Source organism: Muntiacus reevesi, chromosome 10 (genome assembly GCF_963930625.1).
Source record: "Muntiacus reevesi chromosome 10, mMunRee1.1, whole genome shotgun sequence".
Taxonomy (NCBI): domain Eukaryota; kingdom Metazoa; phylum Chordata; class Mammalia; order Artiodactyla; family Cervidae; genus Muntiacus; species Muntiacus reevesi.
Window position 1 is genome coordinate 44,535,111 of NC_089258.1, and position 14,219 is coordinate 44,549,329.

General features: G+C 44.1%; 1 protein-coding gene across 1 annotated transcript in view; it reads left to right on the forward strand.

The window, feature by feature from the left end:
• The first annotated feature begins 845 nt into the window (after positions 1–845).
• Positions 846–14,219, forward strand: part of CLN8 (CLN8 transmembrane ER and ERGIC protein) — a 49,269-nt gene continuing 35,895 nt past the window's right edge. The window contains exon 1 of the mRNA XM_065946796.1: positions 846–857. The gene's annotated coding sequence lies outside the window, so the exon portion shown is untranslated. The remainder of the gene's footprint in view (positions 858–14,219) is intronic.

Sequence of the window (14,219 nt, forward strand, 5' to 3'; positions counted from 1 at the left end):
CACGCGCACACACACACACACACACACACACACACACACGACTGACTTGCTACCACAGTTTAAGAATGTTCATCTCTGAACATTCATCTCACATTTCTCTAGTCAGTTTGAAGCAAGTGTACAAAGTAATGTCCAATTCACCATTGTAAACACAAAACATATGCACTATTCACTGTCTGATTTAGAGGCGGCTTACCAAAAACAAAAACCCCAAACCCAGCCCCTGACTGGATTCAAAGGATTTGCCCAACCCACACGCCGGCCAAGAGTTAAATAAAATGCAGCCAGATCCTCAAATCGTCTCTGCAGTGTCTTTAGGTGCAATAATCAGCATCCGGTTAAAACCTGCTGGCAGAGATAATAACAGGAGAAGTTACCAAAACCCAGGAGATAAGAACAGACACTAGAAACAGTTCCATGGGAATTCCAGAAGTCAGAGTTACGAGATATGGTCCCTAAAAATACACGTGATTCTGTGTTCAGAACAGATGGAGGCTCACTAGAGAAGTGAAAATCATATATATGGAACTAGAAATTCTAGAAAGAAAACATGTCATGACCCAAACTGAGACCTCAAAGCAGATCATACATCACAGAGGAGAGGAATTTATAGAAAGGGAGACACGGGAGAAAAGAGGATGTGGGGCAGAGAGGAGAGCACATCGAACACTCCCAGTACTGGGGTCCCTCGAGAGGAGAGAGAAACGACTCCGCAGAAGCCAACCGAAGATGTGAAGCTCCGGGAAGCGCCTAGGCGCTGAGCCGGGAATGGGGAGGAGCCGCGGGTGGGGCCGCAGGAAGCCTGCTGGACGCCGGGCACAGAGGGCTGGGTGCAAACAGGAAGGCGGGACCAGAAGGTACGTGGGGGGGGGGGGGGGGGCAGGAGGGGCCGCTAACGTGCTTCCTGTCCCCCCCACCCCGGGCCGGCTCTTCATGGGGAGCTGGGCGTGCCCCTGCTGGGGGTGAGCCCACCAGCCCCGAGCAGGCCTGCACGCCCCTGGGCGGGGGGCGCCTTTTTCCAAATATTGGCGTTTCCTTGCCGCCCTCCCTCTTGCTCCCGGTACCCCCCACCCCCCACCCCCCAAAGCGGTCTTGCTGGCGCTTCCCTCTGGGGTGCGGAGCTGGTGCACCAGCAGTTTGATCACAAAGCAGAATTACTTTAAGGTTCCGTGTTTGCCAGGGGCTGCGGTTGGGAGGAAGTGAGTGTTTGAAGGGGCGAGAGGGTCCGTTTGGGAAAATGGAAAGTTCTGGGGATGAGGGTGGTGATGGATGGCACGTGGGAGGGGCGCGCCATGGGAGAAGGTGCAGAAATGGGATGGGGTGTGCGGGGCTTTGTGAGGAGCCCAGGCCGCAGGGAGGCAGGACGGTGAGCAATCAGATGCCCGTTCTGACAGCCCGCCCAGGGAGAGAAGTACAGGGTGACCTGTGAGTGCAAAGGCGTCAGGAGAAAACATCTCTGACTCTAAAGCGTCAGGAGAAAACATCTCTGGGAAAGCCAAACGTCTTCACTGCCTCCAGCCTGTCACAGGAGGTGCCCAGTAGCCTGGATGAAGCGCGGGTTCTCGAAGTGGTCCAAGGGCGGGTGGGAAAGGATGTCCAGATGCAAGGTGGGAGTGAGTTTACTCAGAACAGAGAGCAGAGATAGCATGGGCGCTGCAGACACAGCAGGCCAGAGGGAGGCCACACGTTCCTGGGTTAGTAGCCAATTTCTGTAGCCTCAAGACAAAGAAGATTCCTGCTTAAGGGTGGCGTTTCTTTCATTTGTATCGAGCTATCTGGGGCCTTCCTGCTTTCCTTATTGTTCACATGCTAATCCCCTGCTTACCATAAGAGATCAAGGATGTGGGAATGGCTGCCTCTCACTTCCCCCCAGCTCCTTGATGCTTACTGGGGAGAAAGTAGCTGATGGCTTCCAAGTAGCTGGCTTTCTTTCATCTGGGCTCAGAAATTTGCATTTGGAAGAGGCATGTTTACTGATAGAGCGAGAGCATTAAATAGTTCATTTCACATTCCCTCCTCATGGTCGGAAATTCGACCACATTGAGAGACAGTTCATAACCGCTGTTTGTTTTTGTCCCAGGGTGCTGGGAGACTCCTTCCAGATCAGGTGAAAGTTCTGCACTGATATGTCACTCTAGGTGTTAATTTCCAGCCATTAGGCCCATTGGTAGAAAAAAAAAGATTCTCTGGATCCTCTTTCTTCTAACCTAATAGGATCCAAGAGATATTTCCCTTGTTGACTCTTCCCATACTTAGAATCACACTATTACAATTATTCCACATTCTAAATATGATCTGGTTTTTCAAGATGTTTAGCCTTATAAAATAAACAGATTACAACAGCTAATAATGTAGTTAAAATTACAAGTAGGATTTTAAGTCATGAGCTTCCATAACGAAACCATCTTCCTAAAAGATCACCAAGGCTAGGAAGTGAATCATCAGGCAACAATCTGATTTTTCATGTAACACATCATCAGAGGATCCATCTGGTATGTAAGCACCACAGTTGCCTCCCTGAGATGCTGTAAGAACATCAAGGGCCGTACGATTTTGTAATACAGCTTTTCCCATCATAGAGACCTCAGAATTTAGTAGTCTAGTAGCCTAGTTGCTGTCATTTAATGTCTTTTGAGTGAATTTTATTAAGTCTTCAATGTAAGAAATAACTTTTTCCAATCCTACTGAAGGCACAAAAATAGCTGCTAAGTGATCATACCAGTGAAATACAGATCTCTTGGTCCATCGGGCTCATATTGATGGTAAATTTACTGGAGTCACATCTGAGTTTGTACATAAGTGGCCTTGAGCCCAAGGGAACCCTAAAGTACACCTTCCTGGCCAGCCTGGTTGGTCATAGATTGGACCCACAAAGCCATTGAGTCCCTTTAGGTGCCAGCCAGTATATTTCTGGACATCTGACCCAATCTGTTCCATACCAATCACCATCTTAAAGAGAAATGGTAAATTGCTAGTTTTCATAAGGCACCTAGCCTAATATTCTAGTGTTATTAGGTTGATTATCTTTGGTATGGTTTAATTGTTCCCAGCATAGGGGGGCCTCTAGGCTTAGATGACCATAGCCTGGTGTTAGCCAGATAAATACATTCCAAAACTGAGGAAGTGTCCCTCCTAATAGTCTAGAGTTTACTTTTTTTGACTGGAATTTAGCCTTTATTCTGACTGAGCTAGAGTAACCTTAAGGGAAAGTTCATATTTATGGCCAGGGTTAGAATAAGTATGTTCGATTGACCAAGTGAGTGGGTCCCATCTAGTGAAGTCAGTACCAGCCCAGACAGAACTATAATTTCTTTCTTCCAAAATAAACTTTATAAGAGCCATCCAATCAGAGCTTTGGAGGAGAGAAACCTATCAAGGTAAACCAGAAGTACTGGATAAAGGTAATTGACCCAACAATTTGATTGATTCCTAAAATTTGCATAAGATCATGCCCATGATAGAAAAACATTTGATTCATGTGCAAGAGTCCAAAAAACTAAGGAGAAAACTTATGAACAATCATACGGGTCAGGTGCAGGGTCACTTGGGTCAGCTGTCTACTTCTGATGTCATCTTCTCATCCTAGTGATGGTGTGTCCTTATTATCAGAGTGTTGTTTTAAGGTGGGTTTGAGGTTAGCAGTACTCTCTATAGACCAGTATGGTGCAGGAGCCCTTTTTAGGTGGGAGATATCAATTCAAGAGTCAATTCCCTTCAGTTTTGCTGCACATGAGATAGTTAAAAGAACCTAACAAGGGCCCTTCCATCTAGGTTTGAGGGAGTCCTTTGAATGATATCTTTTTTAATATACATAATCTCCTGGTTGTAGGTCATGGGGCATCTGATCTTCATTTGAGGATAGATTACTATAGTAAGTTTCAAAAACAAATTTAGAATGATTTATCAATACTTTGGCTAAGCCCTTTCAAAAATATCTCCCTTGAGTAATATAGGATCATATTCATCCAGTCTCCTTGGTCTCCGTGTAATAATCTCAAAGGGAAACAAATGATGTTTGCCAAAAGGCATGGCTCTGAGGTTGAAGAGAACCAGTGAAATGGCCTTAGGCCGAGGAAGGGATAAGCATCCATCATTTTAGCCAGCTGAGTTTTTAATTGTTCCATTTGTCCTTTCCACTAACCCAGAAGACTGGGGGTGATGGAATGGAATGGAACAATGGAAATGTTGCATAATTGACCAAATTTTGCACATTTCCTTAAGTTTGTCCAGAAAAATGGGTCCCTATGTCACTGTGCAGTTCAGAGGGGATTCCCCAGATGGGAATCACTCTTTCTAAAAGCAGCTTCCTTACTGATTGTGACTTGGCCCTTCTGCATGGTTGACGATTTGAGTACAACGTAGTTAAGAAACTTGGAATATTAAAATTAAATAGAGCTCTTTATAAGTCCAATTCTAATAATATCTTTTAGAAGTAGAGATATCGTGTGTGTATAATGTGTACACAGACAAAAGCAAATGAAATCTCATGGCTTTAGCTATGAACCAGGTGTTGCAATGTTAATATAAACTTACTAGTTAACAAACAGTTGGAAGACCGTAAAGTTGCTTGTTCAGATGATTAAGGCTTACTATCTATAAGGTTTGGCTGAGGGAACATTCTCAGCAGTTTTGATTTAAAACTGCCATTTTTTCCCTTGGTTTCCCAGGACTTGTCTGCTTAACTAGGCTTAATCTCAGCTCCTAGAGGCCTGTGTTCATATTCTGGTTTACAAACTTGCAAGACAAAGGCAGTTGCTTAGTTTTTCAAAGAACAGTTCTGTCACCTGAAGTTACTAAAATCAGTGGCAAGATTTTTAATAAAACTGGAATTTAATTTACAAAGTTCTGTTTTATAACTTTCGAGTTTTAATTTATCATGTCTTCAAAGGTTTGTATAAGGCATTTAGCGAAGACTTTTCTGAGTTTATAAATTAAACCAAAGCAAAAACACTATTTTTTTTAAATTAACCCTTGCCTATTAATTCCCAGTTTACTTATTTTATATGACTCAGGTAACTGTTGGTATCCTCAGCACATTTAGTTAATATTTCCTTAGTGGCAATCCATATGCCTTGTCTTTCCCATAATATAATTAAATAAGAGCTGTAACCACCTTATATAAAGCCCATTTAAATATACCAATTTATATACATTTATCTAAATTCCACCAACTTCTATACCTTTGACTTTAGTTTTCATAAGAATCCAATCAACAAGCTTTGATCTTCGGAGAGAGTTTAGAAGCTTTTGTTGTTGTTGTTCCTTGTCTATTATACCTCTGTGTATAAGGCTCTTCTATCCCCAGGCAGGTAAAGCCCAGGAAGTCAGGCCCTTTGACCTAACCATCCCAAAATAATTGGTCAGGTATCTCAATGTAAATTTTTCTGGCCCCTTAAATAACTTAAAACTGGGGTAAATAGAACAGGCCTGTTTAGCTTTTAATGTTAGAGACCAGTAGGGGGTTCCTCACGGCTCATTAACTCTGTTGTTGTTCAACCCCTCAGTCCAAACAGACTCCTTGTGACCTCAGGGACTGCAGCATACCAGGCTTCCCTGTCCTTCACCACCTCCCAGAGCTTGCTCAAACTCTTGTCCGTTGAGTCGGTGATGCCATCCAGCCATCTCATCCTCTGTCACCCCCTTCTCCTCCTGCCTTCAGTCTTTCCCAGCATCAGGGTCTTTTCCAAGGAGTCTGATTTGGGATGCGGTAAGCAGCAGGGAGCCATAGCTGGAAGCAAGGTCTTAGTTTCCCAGACCGGAAGTCCTAACCACTGGACCACAGGAGCCAGCAGTTAGGGTTAAGGTCCCTAGTCTTGCCTGCCCAGTCAAGAGGCAGAAGGTAAAGCGTAAAGAAAGAAGTTTATTGAAAACAAAACTACACTCAGAAAGGCACGCTGGTGAGCTCAGAGAGTCTCACCTTTGGGGAATTTAAATCCTTCACGAGGGGATGGCTTCCAGGTCTTGTCTTCCCTCAGGCCAATAATCTTGCTTTGTCTACGCCTCTCCACCCCGCCACCCTTCCAGTTTGTCTCAGAACCTTCCCCAGGATGGAGCTCCAAGCAGGGCTTCTGGAAGGAGCAAGACTCACCATGGCCTGGCACTATCCTCTGACTTTTGACTCCAGCAAGCCTTTTTGTGCTTGTATAGTGCCTCCCTTATCCTAAAAAGGGGGAAACGGTGTTCCCTTAATCTTTTACTCGGACAGGGTTTTGCCTCTCTTTGTCCTTGCCGTGATTTCCTTGAGATGTTTGCAAGACTGCCTATTTACCCTGATTCTGCTGTTTCTTCCCTTTTGGAGAACAAACAGGAAGCTGTAAATTCCTCAGCTGGACCCCACCTATCTGTTGCCTCAGGAAATGCAAAGAGGAGGTTGGCTGATTGCAAATATCCAACCTAGAGCCACTATCTACCAAGTCAACTCCTAGGGTCAGTTTTGGCTAAAGTATTAGAGCTTCAGCTTCAGCATCAGTCATTCCAGTGAGTATTCAGGGTTGGTTTCCTTAGGATGGACTGGTTTGATCTCCTTGCAGTCCAGAGGACTCTTGAGAGGCTTCTTCAACAACGAGTTTCGAAAGCATCGATTCTTTGGTACTCAGCTTTCTTTATGGTCCAACTCTCATAGCCAAACATGACTAGTGGAAAAACCATAGCTTTGACAAGATGGACCTTTGTTGGCAGTGATGTCTCTGCTTTCTTAATATCATAGCTTTTCTTCCAAGTAGCAAGCCTCTTTAATTTCATGGCTGCAGTCACAATCCGCAGTATTTTGGAACCCAAGAAAATAAAGTCTGTCACTGTTTCCGATGTTTCCCCATCTATTTGCCATGAAGTGATTAGACCAGATGCCATGATCTTAGTTTTTTTAATTTTGAGATTTAAACCAGCTTTTTCACTCTCCTCTTTCACCTTCTTCAAGAGGCTCTTTAATTCCTCTTTGATTTCTGCCATTAGGGTGGTATCATCTGCATATTATATCTGAGGTTATTGATATTTCTCCTGGCAGTCTTGATTTCAGCTGGAGCTTCATCTAGCCTGGCATTTCACATGATGTACTCTGCATATAAGTTGAATAAGCAGGCTGACAATATACAGCCTTGACATACTCCTTTCCCAATTGTGAACCAGTCTGTTTTTTCATGTCCAGTTCTAACTGCGGCTTCTTGACCTGCATACAGGTTTCTCAGGAGACAGGTAAGGTGGTTTGGTATTCTCTTTAAGAATTTTCCACACTTTGTTGTGATCCATACAGTCAAAGGCTTTAGCATAGTCAGTGAAGCAGAAGTAGATGTTTTTCTGGACTTCCCTTGCTTTATCTAAGAACCAGCGGATGTTGGCAGTTTGATCTCTGGTTCCCTCTGCCTTTTCTAGATCCAGCTTGAACATCTGAAAGTTCTCAGTTCAGGTACTGTTAAAGCCTAGCTCCCAGGATTTTGAGCATTACCTTTCTATTGTATGTGAAATGAGTGCAATCAACTATGCAGTAGTTTGAACTTTCTTTGGCTTTGCTCTTCTTTGGGATTGGGCTTCCCTGATGACTCAAATGGTAGAGAATCTGCCTGCAGTGCAGGAGACCTGGGTTCAGTCCCTGGGTCAGGAAGATCCCCTGGAGGACAGGGCAGCCCACTCCAGTATTCTTGCCTGGAGAACTCCATGGACAGAGGAGCCCGGTGGGCTGCAGTCCATTGGGTTGCAAAGAGTCAGACACAACTGAGTGACTGACACTTTCTTTGGGATTGGAATGAAAACTGACCTTTTCCAATAGCGTAGTAGTATCATATCTTGTCTATTTACCCATTCTAAATAGCCATACAAAGAATTATTTATTCATTTTCGGTAACTCCTTTAAAAAATTTTTTTTTTACCTCATTGGTATAATAGCTAGACTTTTCACCCCCAAGTTTTTTGGTGATATTCTTAATTGCTCTTATTAGCATCTGTAAGGCCCATTGAGGGGAAGGCCACAATGAAGCTTGCTCAACCAATTTTTTCTCATTCAGGAAAAAGTTCTTAGATTAATTTGACTTTTGTTTTAACTATAACTGTATTACACTTTTGTTTTAACATCAAAACTGTTGTTTACAATGAGAATGCTCTAAATTTAATAATTTGTTAGTTTCTCTAATTTTCAAAGAATCCATCATTTGGCTACCAATAAACTATAGCTCCTCAGAGATGCAAATGATTAAGAAGGCAAAAAGTTTTAGGTGGCCCGAGGGTGACTTTTGTGGTTATTCCTACAAGACCTGTTGGGAGGAGTGGTTTTTCTCTCTGCATCATCATTATCTTGATGTAAATCTGTTGTAATCTGGAGGAGACAAAACTTAACAGATATTTTTTAAAAAAAACAGAGGCCATGGATCAGTGAAAGAGTTATTGTAACTAGGGATCAAGGAAGGAGTAAGAACCAAGCTACATTTGATGATTTTGATTGTGGTTCAGATAGGGTCAGCGCTTGGGTCATCCTGTCCAAATGAATGGAGCCATTTGGACTCAGAAATAGTTGGAGGAAAGACAACCGGAACATTAATAGACAAAATAGAAAAAAATTAAGCCTGAAGCCTAATTTAGATTTAACACTTCAAAGAGACTTATAGCCAGGTAGCCAGTTGTCTAGGTTTATCTAAGTAGGTCTTAACTTTTAATGTGGCTATTCATCATTACACATGTGGTTTTTTTCATTGTGAGTATATGATCCAGAGCAATTTCATTGTCTAAACATATAACTCTGGAGAAGGAAATGGCACCCCACTCCAGTTTTCATGCCTGGAGAATCCCATGGACAGCGGAGCTGGCGGGCCACAGTGCATGGGGCCATGAAGAGTCAGACACGCCTGAGTGACTAAGCACAAACATCTAACAGTTATAAGAAGAGACCTTTAAAAAGTAAGGTTTAATCACCTGCTCCTAGCAGACTTTGTTTTTAGAATGGCTGATGGCATCCTAAGTCTTACACAGCTCAGGAAACTCGAGTTCTTAACAATTCAAGGACTTGTCTGCAAGCATACCATGGTACTGAAATGTGAAAACCGATTCTATTCACAGAGCCAAAGAATAAATTCTGCAAACTCGCAAACTCTCAAACAGGTAAAGTTTATTTTTAAAGGCTAGAGATACAAAGCTCTCAACACAGACTCTGAGAGGGAGTGAAGGGCCCCAAAAGGCGGGCATTGCAGCAGTTTTATATCTTTACTAGAATTGATCTGTATAATTTTGATTGGCTTGCGACTTTAATGTGTGTCATTTTTGACCAATCAGTTTGAATGTCACAGTGTCCAGTTTGTCATTTTTATGGCTTTTTTGGACCCTCAGTTTCTCAGTTTCTGCAGACATTGCAACAGCATCGCTTGACCTTTTCTCTAGACCCCAGGCCATTATTTAGGAACCAAATATATGTTTAAGAGCTAATGGTCTTCTTGGACTCTTTTTCCCCTTGAGAAACTGGACAGCAGTTTGTGATTGTCTTGTCCTGGTGTTGTAGGAGGAGGGCCCCTCCAGGGCCCCAAGAGTGGGCTCTTGTCTAACACTCAGAAAAGAATTGTCCGAGGAGATACGTGTTGACAAAACCAGAGACTTTATTGGAAGAGGGCGCCCGGGCGGAGAGCAGCAGGGTGGGGGAAACCAGGAGACCGCTCTGCCACGTGGCTCCCAGTCTTGGGTTATGGTGATGGGTTAGTTTCTGGGTTGTCTTTGGCCAGTCGTTCTGACTGATGACGCACACATCGCTCAGCCAAGACGGATGCTAGTGAGAGGGATTCTGGGAGGTGGATGGACACGCGCTGTCTCTTTTTGACCTTTCCCGAACTCTTCTGGTTGGTGGTGGCTTATTAGTTCCTTACCAGGACCTCCTGTCATAAAACAAGTCATGCAAATGGTTACTAGAGAGCCTGGCCAGGGTGTGCTTCCCCTAACACTGGGTCTGAATGTTTTATGACCCTCCAGACCAGGGAGGGATTCCTCTGAATGCCTAGAAATTAGAACAATGAGTGAGATGCTTACTTAAGAAGAGAAAAAAAATTGAAATTAAAAAGGAACTGAGGTCTCGTAGTCTTATACTGTCTAGCAATTTCTGCCTCAGTGTCACCTAATTATTTCCATATCCACTGTATTTTTACTTTAAGTGTAAATTTTTTCTTAATAGTCAAAGTGGCTGTCACCATCAATGATATTAGTGTTTCTCTAGGTATGAGAAGATATAAGAATCAGGGCTCATAAAAATCTCCTCCCAAAACTGCCCACTTGACTTCGCATTTCAGGATGTCTGGCTCTAAGTGAGTGACCACACCATCGCGGTTATCTGGGCCATGAAGATCTTTTTTGTACAGTTCTTCTGTGTATTCTTGCCACCTCTTTCTAAGGTCATAAAGTTATAAATCATGTTTATCAGTAAATTCAGTCTCATGTAATTGAACTTTGACTCTTAATGGCATGCCTATATTAATTAGATCAGCAAGCTTAAACAATACTAGTATCAATTTAATATAGAATATTTCCCAGTCCACATGAACCTGACAGTCATTTGGTCAGTTTCTTTAACTATACAAACTTTGGTCTTTAGGGGGGAGTTTAGAAGAATTTTTCTTTTTGTTCGCTGTGTTTTACCTACTTTTATATAAAAGGCTCTGTGATCCCCAGAGTTGGGTAAAGAAAAGGAAGTCAGACCCTTTTTCCTTCTGGGAGGATTAGAGCTGGGATTAGAGCAATGAGCTCAGCTTTCGGTGCAGAGGGGGCTGAGGCCTCAGTCACCGGTTGCTCCATAGCTACTGCCCACCGCTGACCCTCCCTCCCAGAATCACCGCCATCAGAAACAGGTCCCAGCCAGCCTTGCTCAGGGGCCTATCTGACAGACCCAGTCAACCAAGGTGGACAGTCTCCAAACCTCCAGGTGTCTTGGAGGGTTCCTGCCCAGGGAGTGAGGAAGCAGGGAGAAGGGAGGAAGGACTGCTCACTCTGTGGTGATACTGGGGGTTGTCCTGGCCCGTGCGCGGGTGGGTCATTTCCAGACATGAGACCAAATGAGAAGAGAATGAAGTATATTAGGATGGGAGGCACTGTTAGAACAGGGGGCCAGCCCGAGGGAGAGCAGAGCCCTTTCACAGATGAGTGGCCACGTTTTACGGCCTCAAGACAGAGAAAATCCCTACTGGAAGGGCGGCAGTAGGTGATTGGTTAGGATGTTACAGGGCGGGCTTCCCTGGTGGCTTGAATGGTGAAGAATCCGCCTGCAGTGCGGGAGACCTGGGTTCCACCCCTGGGTTGAGAATATCCCCTGGAGGAAAGTATGGCAACCCACTCCAGTTTTCTTGCTTGGAGAGTCCCCATGGATAGAAGCCTGGTGGGCTACAGCCCATGGGGTCGCAAAGAATCAGATACGACTGAGCAACTAGGCGCAACACAGCGCAGGGTGGATAGCAGGTGGGTGTTTTACCTAATGTGGGATCAGGGAGCTGGAGGCTCGTGGCAACGGTTGCTATGGGGCTTGGTCAGTTACAGAGATTTTTATCCTGTGACCTTGGTACAGGGCTCCACAGGGGTCATCAAGGAGGATCGCCTGATCTTTCCCCATCCTCGCTGAGGTCATCCAGTATCCACCACATTGTTCCAGCAGGTCTAGGACTTTCTGTGGGACGGACACTGTGGCTGGCTGGCCCAAAGTGAACTTCACTGCCTTTTTTAGCAGTTCACAGGTGGCGACTACTGCTCATAAGCAGCAGGGCCGGCTGGCGACCCTGGTGTTCAGCTGCTTTGAAAGATAAGCTACTGGTTGGGGATTCTCTCCCACCATGCCTGGTCCAGCCCCTGCTTCTCCTGCACATACAATTTGAATTCTTTCTGGAGCTCAGGCAAGCCGAGGGCCGTTTCAGTCATGAGCTTCAGTTTCAGAGTCTCATAAGCATTTTGGCAATCTCCCATTCAAACCAAAGATTCACAGTCTATACCTTTCAAAGCATGGTGTAATGGCTTTGCAATTAGCCCAAAGTTGGGGTATCCATATGTGACAAAATCCTGCAGTTCCGAGGAAAACCCAGTTTGGGCAGCTTTTTGGTCTGTGCTCTAGATTTAATAATTAGTTAGTTTCTCTAATTTTAAATCAGTCATTTGGCCACCACGAAATTATAAAAAGACCTCTTTAAACCTGACACAAGCAAACACACAAAATAACTACTTAGGAAGATCAGATAGAACATTTATATCTCAAAGACACCTAGAAATGTAAGTTTAAAAAGAAAAAAGTAATTTTCACCCTAAGAGGTCTTAAAAGAGTTTCCTCAAAAAATTTTTTTTAATGTTTGTGATCATCTTTGTTGTTATTCAGTCATTAAATTGTGTATGACTCTTTGCAACCCCATGGACTGTAGCACGCCAGGCTTCCCTGTCCATCACCAGCTCCTGGAGCTTGCTCAAACTCATGTCCGTTGAGTCGGTGATGCCATCCAACCATCTCATCCTCTGTCGTCCCCTTCTCTGTTTGCCTTCAATCTTTCCCAGCATCAGGGTCTTTTCTCATGAGTCAGTTCTTTGCATCAGGTGGCCAAAGAATTGGAGCTCCAGCTTCATCATCAGTCCTTCCAATGATGATGTCCTTGCTGTCCAAGGGATTCTTAAGAGTCTTCTCCAACACCTCAGTTCCAAAGCATCAATTCTTTGGCACTCAGTCTTCTTTATGGTACAACTCTCACATCCATACATAACACTGGTAAAACCGTAGCCTTGATTAGGCTGAGCTTTGTTGGCAAAGTGATGTCTCTGCTTTTTAATATGCTGTCTGGGTTTGTCATGTAGGCTTCCCTCATTGCTCAGTTGGTAAAGAATCTGCCTGCAATGCAGGAGACACCGGTTTGATTCCTGGTTTGGGAAGATTCCCTAGAGAAGGAAATGACAACCCACTCCAGTATTCTTGCCTGGAGAATCCCATGGATAGAGGAGTCCACGGGGTCACAAGAGAGAGGTTTGTCATAGCTCTTCTTCCAAGGAGCAAGCGTCTTTTAATTTTGTGGCTACGACCACCATCCACAGTGACTTTGGAGCCCAAGAAAATAAAATCAGCCATTGTTTCTACTTTTCCCCCATCTACTTGCCATGACGTGATGGCACAGTATTCCATGATCTTCGCTTTTTTAATGTTGAGCTTTAAGCCAGCTTTTTCACTCTCCTCTTTCACCTTCGTCAAGAGGCTCTTTAGTTCCTCTTCTTCACTTTCTACCATTAAAGAGGCATCATCTTCAATTTCCTATTAAGTGACTACTCATCATAACTGATTTGGGATGCATGCTGCAGTCAGCAGCAGTGAGCAGCAGCTGGAAGCAAGGTCTTAGTTTCCCAGACTGGGAGTCCTAACTGTAAGGCGAGTGCAGAGAAAAAGACAGTGAGCCAGGCAGTCAAGCAAGAACAGGAAATTTATTAGAGGGAAAAGAGAGGGTGACTGGCTCTTAAGGAGAACCAGCGTTCTCCCTTTCTGACAGAGTCCTTCAGTTCAGTTCAGTCGCTCAGTCATGTCCAACTCTTTGCGACCCCATGGACTGCAGCACGCCAGGCCTCCCTGTCCATCACCAACTCCCGGAGTTTGCTCAAACTCATGTCTATTGAGTCAGTGATGCCATCCAACCATCTCATCCTCTGTCATCCCCTCTCCTCCCACCTTCAATCTTTCCCAGCATTAGGGTCTTTTCCAAAGAGTCAGTTCTTTGAATCAGGTGGCCAAAGTATTGGAGTTTCAGTTTCAACATCAGTCCTTCCAATGAACACCCAGGACTGATCTCCTTTAGGATGGACTGGTTGGATCTCCTTGCTGTCCAAGGGACTCTCAAGAGTCTTCTCCAACACCACAGTTCCAAAGCATCAATTCTTCGGTGCTCAGCTTTTTTTATAGTCCAACTATCACATCCATACATGATTACTGGAAAAACCATAGCTTTGACTAGATGGACCTTTGTTGGCAAAGTAATATCTCTGCTTTTCAATATGCTGTCTAGGTTGGTCATAACTTTCCTTCCAAGGAGTAAGCATCTTTTAATTTCATAGCTGCAATCACCATCTGCAGTGATTTTGGAGCCCAGAAAAATAAAGTCAGCCACTGTTTCCACTGTTTCCCCATTTATCTGCCATGAAGTGATGGGACCGGATGGCATGATCTTAGTTTTTTCTGAATGTTGAGATTTAAGCCAACTTTTTCACTCTCCTCTTTCACTTTCATCAAGAGGCTCTTCAGTTCTTCTTCACTT